General features: G+C 47.9%; 1 long non-coding RNA gene across 1 annotated transcript; it reads left to right on the top strand.

The window, feature by feature from the left end:
• The first annotated feature begins 558 nt into the window (after nt 1-558).
• LOC117801053 lies at nt 559-3609 on the top strand. Its single transcript, XR_004623434.1, has 3 exons — nt 559-685; nt 2331-2769; nt 3367-3609. It is a non-coding gene; the product is annotated as an uncharacterized LOC117801053 (long non-coding RNA).
• The last annotated feature ends 6272 nt before the right edge of the window (nt 3610-9881 follow it).

The raw sequence follows: 9881 nt of genomic DNA, 5'->3' as shown, positions 1-9881 counted from the left end.
CTCTGCCCCCCTCTTTCCTCCTCCCTTCCCTCTCGCCCCCATTCTCCCCTCCCTCTCCCTCCTCCCCTCCTTACCCGCCCCCGCCCCGCATCCCTAACCCGAGCCCAGACGCCGCGGGCCGGCGCGGTCAGGGGGCGCTGACTCACCCGCTGACTCAGCGGGAGGCGCGCTGCCAGCAGACGTCCGCGGGAGGGCGGCGGGGCGCCAGGCGTGCTGGCGACCGGAGCGGACGCCCCGCCGCAGGAGCGGCTCTTCCGGCTTCCGACCTCAGCGGAGCCGGACAGAGGACCGCCTGGAGGACGCGGGGCACTCAGGAACGCGACGGGCGGCCGGAGGCAGACCCGGCTGTGCAGGTCCGTTCGGGCCGCACACCTGCCCCGAGAGGCCCCGGTGCCGCGCTCCTCCCTGCTCTTCACACGCCCTCTCCCTGAAATCAAAGCACCACCGCCGCCACCCCTGGCCTGGTCCTCGTTCGCCTCCGCGCGCCTGCCCAGGAAGCCTTCCCAGAAGACCTCCGGTCTGGGTTACCTGGGGGAGCCTCTATCCTGGCACCTTCGGCGTTGCTCTCTGCCGGCTTGTTTTGGGTCTGGCTTCATCCCCAGTCTGTGGGCCCCTTGAGGACAGCCGCCAGGTCTTCGTGGGCTCTGCAACCCTTGGCTTAAACAGAGCCCGGGCAGAGGAGGAGGTGGGACATGTATACGCGTGACCAACTTTAGAGATCCAGCCTGGGACACAGCCATGCCAGACCCCCAAAACCTATAATAATATGTTAAAAATAATTATACGCATACATGTGTATATGTTGCTTTAACATAGAAATATGAAAAGGTTTATTTGAAATCATATATGTTAGAATTATAAACTCATTAAAATATGAAAAATAGGTGTTTATTGTAAATTATATATTCTGTGTTATTTACTTTTGTGTTACATAAATGCTATTATTTAAACAGAACAATAGATTAGTAACAATGGCAAATAATAATTAGTAGTAGGACTACTTTGTGAGAAAGAAATATAAAAATAGTTAAATAATGTTTCTATTTTCGGATACAGCAATTTGTTTTAACTCACTGGATACTTAAAATTTGTATTAAGATACATATATGTAAAAGGCTACATATGGTATGATTCCATGACGTTCCTATCATATTCAGCGAAAGGCAGAAGTATGGAGACAGTAAAAAAAAAAAAAAAAAAAGATCAGTAGTTGTCAGGGGTTGTTGGGGGGTGGGGAGGCAGGGCTAAACAGATGAAGCACAGATGATTTTAGGGTAGTGGAAATACTCTGTATGATACTACAATGATGGATGGTGTCATTATACATGTGTTCAAACCCACAGAATGTACCACATTAGGGGCCAACCCAAATGTAAACTATGGGCTTTGGCTGATTATGATATGTTAATGCAGGTTCATCAGTTATAACAAAAGTACACTCTGGTGGGGATGTTGATGGGGAGGCTATGATGTGGGGGTGCAGTGTTGGGAGTATATGGGAAATCTCTGTACCTTCCCCTCAATTTTTTGTGAGCCTAACACTGCTCTACAAAAATAAAGTTAAAAAAAAAAAGATACATACATGTAAGACTTTTTAAGAGAATGTGAATACAGTAGGACCAGTTAAACATAGTACCAATATTTAATTAAAAAAATAACAATGACATTTCTGTCCTATGATGCAGAGGAGATTTTTACCTCTCTTTGTTTCCTTGCCTGCAGCCTTTAGGAAACCCTTCTTTGATGTAGTGATCAAACTGAATATGGCCAAACATAAAATTCTTTGACTTGCAGGCCTGCTCTTACTAAGCCCACGTTACACTAATTCCTGCTGTCAGTCCAATGTGATGGCATCAAGCTAATGATTCTCTCAACAAAATCATTGGAGCATGGAATACTTAGGATCTTACTAACAACAGCAGGTTTTTAGACTTGTAGGGATTAGCTTCCAGCTCTCCAAAAATGCCCATCCTCTTTGTATCTATAGGCTGGTTTTGGTAGAACAGCTTTTTGTCAGCTCCTTTGCATCAGTAAATTCAACATCTAAAGCTCCATCCTTTTTAAGCATTTTGAAGCACATTGGGTGTCATAAATTAAAGCGTGCGCTCTCTCTCTCTCTCTCGTACTTGTGTGTGTCTCAGAGAAAATGGCTTTAAAGCACAGAGGTATTTGAATTTGTGATATTAAAGTTGAATCACAAATAAGGTCCAGTTTTAGTAAACAACTGAGAAAGTCCCATTTAGGTTGTCCCTCTTCTGGTGATATTTTGTTTTATTTCCCCAAAACTGGGTCAATTTTTATTACATGAGTTTTTGTTATTTCCTACACAGAACATCGAACAACTCAGATGCCCTCAGATCATCCTTTTTCAGGATCCTTCTGGCCTCTTCAAAGATCATCAGTTTTGGAAGAACCATTCCTAAATTTCCACTCGAAAGCAGTCCTTGTCTCCCTTCTCATTCTCAATATTATTTTCAAATTAGAGGACATTCTTCTTGCCCCGCACTTTGAAAATACGATTTGATGGTAGCCTAGCTTTTTACCATCTCTTCTGTGACTGGCATTGATGACAGCCCTCTTTTAGTCACACGTCTAAAGGAGACTGTCTCCTTCCATTTCTAGAACATCAAATAGCTCATTGAGGGCTTTTGCATGCTTTGAGGAAACTGAGACATAACCAAACCTGTCACTGGGAAAGCCTCAGTCTCATAGGGAGCAAACCACAGTCATTGGGCCGTGTGCATACAAGCTACAAAGGACATTTAGCAGGTAAGATCTTTTCCTTTTCTTTGGTAAGAGTTCATAGACTGATCAGAATTTGCAAAAACTTACGCTTGCACTGTCAAATACGCAGACAGATGAGCAGAGGCTCCTTCGTATTTGTATATCATCAACGCTTTAAAATTGTTTCCTGAAGTTTCATTAAAATCCTCACAGAGGGGCGCCTGGGTGGCACAGCGGTTAAGTGTCTGCCTTTGGCTCAGGGCGTGATCCCGGAGTTCTGGGATCGAGCCCCATATCAGGCTCTTCTGCTATGAGCCTGCTTCTTCCTCTCCCACTCCCCCTGCTTGTGTTCCCTCTCTCGCTGGCTGTCTCTATCTCTGTCAAATAAATTTTTTAAAAAATCTAAAAATTAAAAAAAAAGTTATAAAAAAATCCTCACAGAAATCAGACCATTTGAAACTCCACTTTTCAAATCAAAGTGCTTGTGAGGCAGGAGAACATTCCCTTATTGCCATGATCGGACTCAGCGCTTGGCATACTGTAGAAAGTGTGATTGTGGGTAGCATCTGACAGAATCAGCTGTACATACTGTAAAGGGCCAACACATCTGTTATCAAAATTTCACCTTTGGCTCACCCACAGGATATCTCAGGTACAGCGTCTGAATGAGGAACTGGAACTTTACTCAGTGTCACAGCACAATCAAAGGAGCGATACATTCACCCATGCCGTTGCCTGTGCTAACTGAGCGGCCACTAATTTGAACCGAGAATTGGTGGTGTAGGGGGAGACCGAAAAATAAAAATAAGTAAATAAATAAAACACAAACACACACACACACACACAAAAACACCTTTTGATTAAGTTAGAAGTACTTGCCCATTTCCTTGAGGACCTGTGAGAATCCGTTTCCTCATGTGCTTTTACATTGCTTTGCTCGCCGTGCCGGATCCTCAGTTCCTCTCTGCATACGGCGCAGTAGGCCCTTTGTGACGATTTACCTCCCTAATACGATCCCTTGCATGCGTTCCCCGGTGGCCACCGAATAGCACAGTCGTTGAGCTTTCTGAACGGCCGTGACGTCCAGTTCAGGAGGGCATTGGTGTTGTAGTTCGGCTCCTGTTCACCATCCGAACTCTTAGAAGAACAGGGCCGCAATACGCATCATGTTAAAAGCTGAGCTAGCACTCACAAGCTACCAAGCACAACAGCTAACCCACAGCAAAGCGGATGTTAGCACTCCAGATTACAGCATGCTGACGTCATCGGGTGGTGTGATAATGGATGATGCACCAGCTGCCAAGCATGGCTGTCATTGTCAGCAGCAGGACCCAGGGAAAGTCCTGGGTCCTTTTGGTACTAAAACTAGTGCTGCTGGGGCGCCTCGGTGGCACAGTGGTTAGGCATCTGCCTTCGGCTCAGGGCGTGATCCCAGTGTTCTGGGATCGAGCCCCACATCGGGCTTCTCCTCTAGGAGCCTGCTTCTTCCTCTTCCACTCCCCCTGTTTGTGTTCCCTCTCTCGCTGGCTATCTCTATCTCTGTTGAATAAATAAATAAAATCTTTAAAAAAAAAAAATAAATAATAATAATAAAAAAAATTAGACCAGTGTTGCTTTCAGCCCCTCTTTTGGGGGTCACCTTTGTGTTTTGTACCTTTCCCTTAACCTTCTGTACCTGTCAGTGAAAACTGGGAGTTTTCTCATCCCAGGGTAGAGTTTACCAGATGTAGGGCTTTTAGTGCTAAAATCAGAACAGTCCCAGACAAACTAGGATGGTCGGTCACCCCAGCATATGCTTGTAGAATCAAGAAATAGATAAATACTGTATGATTTCACTTACATGTGGAACCTAAAAGTGTATGAGTTCACCATAGATTCAAAAACAGATTAGTAGGGACGTCTGGTTTGTCTGCCTTCAGCTCAGGTCATGATCCCAGGGTCTTGGGATTGAGTCCTGAATCAGGCTCATTCCTCAGTGGGGACCTCCCCCTGCTCTCTCTGCTTGTGCTCTCTCTCTGTCTCTCTCTCTCTGACAAATGAATAAATAAAATCCTTTAAAAAACCCACACAAACAAATTAGTGGTTACCAGAGGTCTGGGATGTGAGGGAAGGTGGTCAAAGGGCACAAACTTCCAGTTATAAATAAGTTCTGGGGATGTAATGTGCAGCGTGGTAATTATAGTTAATCATTCTGTATTGTATTTATGAGAGGCATGAAGACATCACATTTAAAAATTCTCATCTCAAGAAAAAAAATTGTAACTATGTGAGGTGATGGATATCAACTATACTTATTGTGGTAATCATTTTGCAGTATATACAAATATTAAATCATATTGTATGCCTTTATCTAATACAATGTTATATCTTAGTTTTATCTCAATAAAACTGACAAAAATAAGTCTCAACATAAAACAATCAATTGTATTTCTATATACTAGCAACACACGATTATAATTGCAATATGTAAAATGTTTACAATAGCATACTAAAAAACATAAAATAAGTAGGGATAAATTAAACAAAATTTGTTCAAGATCTATATACTAAGAACTACCAAACATTGGGGAGACAAGTTAACAAAGACCTAAATGGGATTACCAGGCTAACAGATCAGAAGACCCACCAGTGAGATGTCTCTTCTCTCCAGATTGTTCTATAGAATCAACTCAGTCCTATTCAAAAAACCAGCAAGCTTTTTTTTTGTTTTAAAGAAATTGAGGAGTTGAGTCTAAAATGTGTATAAACATACAAAGGACAAGGATGCCTGGGTGGCTCAGTTGGTTAAGCATCTGTCTTCAGCTCGGGTCATGATCCCTGCTTTCCTAGGATCTGGCCTTCATTGGGCTCCCTGCTCACCGGGAGTCTGATTCTCACTCTCTCCCTCTGCCCCACCCCCAACTCTTTTGCGCATGCTCTCCCTCTCTTTCAAATAAAATCTTTAAAAAAAAAAACCCTCAATTTTTAAAAACAGGGCAAGTATTGAAATAGACACATCACCAAAGAGGATATACGAATGGCAAATAGGCACATGAAAAGATGCCTGGCATCATTAGTGATTGGGGAAATGAAATGAGATCCTACCGCACACCTATTAGAATAGCCAAAAATAACAAAATAAAACAAAAAAACCGACCCTGCAAGTGCTGGGCAGATGCAGAACGACTGGAACACTCACATTTTGCTTGTGGGAATGCAAAATGGTACAGCCACTTTATATAACAGTTTGTTTTTGTTTTTTAATAAAAGTTAATGTACTTACCACATGACTCAGCAGTCCCATTCCTAGAGACTTGCCCAAGAGAAATGAAAACATATCCACACAAAGACCTGTACATGAATGTTCCAGAAGCCCTATTTAATAATAGCCAAGAAGTGGTGAATGGGTAACCAGTTGTGGTACATCCATATGAAGGAAACTACTCAGCTATAGAAACTATTGATTCACACATCCACACAGAGGAACCTCAAAAACTTTGGTGAGTGATAGAAGCCAGTCCTAAAAGGCTACATACTGTAGGATTCCATTTACAGACCATTCTAGAAAAAGCAACAGCAACCAGATCAATGGTTGCCAGGGTAGTGGTGGGGCACAGGGGAAATTTTGAGGGTGACAAGAATGTGGCACAATCATAATTGTGGTGGTGGTTACACTACTACATATATTTCTAGAACAAACAGAACCTAACATTGAAAAAGCAAATTTTATTGTATGTACATTATTCCTCAAACCTGATTTTTTAAAAAAAGAGTCAATGTGTCACTGTGCAGTTGACCTTGGCTGCATCCATCCAGCTCCACTTCTTCCCAGGATGGGGGGTGGGGGGCTCCCCAAGGCCTCTGGTGTCTCTCTTCCCTGGCCTCCCTGGGCTGAGCCCTGAGCAGCTCCGGGCCTTCCCCCACAGAGAGAATGGATGAGACACCGGGGAGTGGGCCTGGGGTGAACGCCAGAAGGGAGCCCTCCATCCCACCACCCTGATCAGGAGACGGAGCTCAGGTTCTATGAGATTCTATTTGAAATTCCAGAGTGAGAGCCAGTGCTGGGCAAGAGCGCACATCAGCCCTGGGGAGCGCGGGGGCCCTGGACACTCCAAGACTGAGCCTGTGGCTGCACAGACAGCAGCTGGCTCTTCCTCCCCCCTCCTGGCCCATCTCCCCCACGCCTTCACAGGCATTTATGAACGGGGTGGGGGGGCACCCATTTTCCGCAGGCCTCTGAGCCTCACAAAGCTTCATGTGATACCTCACTTTCTCTTGAGGATACTTGGGGAACCAAGAGAGGACATTGCTGTTGGTTGATCACCTCAGTCTCTGTCCACCTTGTAGACAATATTTAATCCCCTGCCTGGGGTGCACACTATTATTGGCCTTACTTTACAGATGTGGAAATTGAGGCTGAGAAAAGGAACCAAACTGAAGTTTAAACTTGTGTGAGCCTGACACCAAAGATGAGGTTTTTGACTATCCTACTGCTCAATGCCATCTCCTAGTTTTGATTTTCTTTCTGCCATCTCCTCCTGCCCCTGGCCCCTTGCCAACTCCTCTCCCCCCCCACCCCAAATCCCACACTTTGCTTCTTATTCCTCTGCCAACGTCCTCACAAATGCAGTCAATTCCCTGCACACAGACGTCCTTCCTTTCTGAATCACAGCTGGCTGTGACGCCAAAGTCCTGCTCTGGCACCTGGAGAGTTGGCCTGCCTGAGTTCAGGCCCAACAGGGGTGACTCACATTTGGGAAGGAAAACCCCAGCGTCAGACAAAGCAAATCAGCAGCAGCCACCAAGCCAGGCAAAGCCGTCCCTTGGAACAGCAGCCTGGACCCTCCTGGGGGACCAGAGCAGTGGCCCCTGCTGGAAACCTGTTGCCAGTGAGCACAGACACCTGGGTTCCTGGCAGCACTCTCCAGGGGATGGCAGCCTTTCAGCCAGCACAAACTTGGGGAAGAGCTGGCGGGAGGGGAGGGCCTCCTACTTCAGGGAGGTGACTCGGGTTCCCTGCCTGCCAGCCAACGAGGGGGCCATGAAGCAGGCACCCCTACTGCACTGCCCCAGCCTGCCAGCAAGCATGAAGCGCTCTGCAAGAGGAACCCTCCTTTCCCCCTCTGGGCAGCCTTCAAGGCCTGGGCAGACCCCAGCACTGGTCCCTTCTCCCACTGCAGCTGCCCTGGCTCTTCTGTGTGCTGGTGCTTTGGGCATCTGGGCTGGTTTGGATGGACACTCAGGCATCGCATTCAGGATCAGTGTGTGGACCTTACATAGATGGCACCTGGAACTGATGGCCTGTGCTAGCTCGGGAGCGGGCCGCAGGTGGGGAGTTTGGTGGGGAAGGCAAGGAGGAAGGAGTCCCATGAGAAGAAGCGGGGAGCAGGAAGCGAAGTGGGGGTGAGGAGAGCCCAGGACGGCAACTGCTGCGGACCTAGAGCAAGAACATGGGCACAGAGGCATTTTACAAGTCCCTTGCTGCTGAGCTGCCCCTCTTGTGTGGTCAGGCACATGGTCTCCATACTTCCTGCCTGAGTTGTGAGGACCACGTGTCCCCTTCTCAAGGCAGCTGCCACAGACCCTCAGACCCTTGCAAAACCGCCACTGGCTCCCCACTTCCCGCAGGCTCCACCTCAAACTCCATTATCTGCTCCTCCCCTTCTTGCCCCTCCCCGCTGCACCACTTCCTCTGTTGTTTGGCCCCTGGGCCTCCACTCCCTCCCCTCCTGAGGGCCCTTCTTCTGCTCCCAGGGTCCTGCCTGTCCTCTGACGTCCAGCTGAAGGTCCACCTCATCCAGGCAGCCTTCCCCGGGCACCCCAGCTTGGGCTGATTTCCCTTCGTCCTGCCCTGCTCCCCTTGCCTTCTCAGGTGGCTCTGGGCCTGTAGCCCCACAGCTCAGGCAGGTGCTGTCCCTCAGGAGGAGATGTCCTGTCCTAAGGAACACAAGCTGCTGCAGTCAATTTAAGGGAACTTAAGGAAAGAGGGGGTTTCCTAGGAGGGGGACCCTCATGAGCCCAAAGCCAGGATGTGCCCACTCTGGAGGGTAGGAGCCTGCCCCTGCTGCCCCCTCCCGCTCCTGAGTGTCCACGGTGTCCCGTCTCAGCCTCTCTCCTTTGTATCCTCCTCATCATCACTTTCCTCTGCTTTAGGCCCAACATGGATGCCCAGGCTCTGGCTTCAAAATCATCCCAGTGGAGTGCTCACCGTGGAACGAGGCCTCCGAGGCCCTACTCCTGGGGTAGAGAGGCTGATTGACCCCTGGGTCAGGTGACTTTCCTGGGCAGTCCTGGAGGCCGGTGGGACAGGGTCACATGACCTCCGCAGGAGCTCCAGCTTGGAGGCATGGAGTCAAGCCCTCTGGGGAGTATGTACCCTATGGAGGGAAATGGGTGTAGATCCCACCCAGTGGGTACAGGGAAGCACGGGGCCTAATAAATGTCGACAGATGTAAGGGCTGGCGCCAACGCTTTAAGCTGGACCTTGTACTTCTGCCCTTCTCTTTCCCAGCATCCCAGCCACGGACTGACAGCAGCCTTTCCAGAACCGTTTGTTTTTCTCACTTGTTTATAAAGGTGGCCAAGAGATGCCAGGAAGACCTGAGTCTACGCCAGGACTGCCACTTAGCTTGGTAAATCCGGGCAACTAATAAGAGATTTCTGAATGCCCTCATCTGCAAAGTAGAGATTATAGGAGTAGCCACGTGCCCTTGTGCGGGGCAGCTAAAACAGCTATTGGAGCCGAGGGTCTGGCTGGGTGGCCAGAGCTCATATGGGAGGGACACTGAGAGGGGTATATTTTCATCATGAAAATTGGAAATTGGGACGGTGTGTCCCTGTGTAATTGACAGTGTTTCTGCCACATAAAATAGGTGCATCTTGTAATTAAGGGCATCCAGATTTGGTGAAATATGAAATCATTACCAGTTGTGCTGATCTGGGGAAAACTGCAACATCTCTGGGTAAAAATGTCCCCATCTACAACATAGACACAATGTCCCTCCTTCAGCCAGCCACCCTGAGGCCAAAATGGGACCACATCTGTAGACAGTTTGACACTGCCCATCCTTCCCCGCCCTCCCTCCTGGATGACACCAACTGGTGGACAAAGGTGGGCTTTGGGCAAACAGGCTGTCCTGAGCCAGGAGCCTGTTTGTTTATCTGTGGAGGGGGAGGCC

This window comes from Ailuropoda melanoleuca, chromosome 2 (assembly GCF_002007445.2).
Source record: "Ailuropoda melanoleuca isolate Jingjing chromosome 2, ASM200744v2, whole genome shotgun sequence".
NCBI lineage: Eukaryota > Metazoa > Chordata > Mammalia > Carnivora > Ursidae > Ailuropoda > Ailuropoda melanoleuca.
This window is presented reverse-complemented; position numbering and strand designations above follow the sequence as displayed.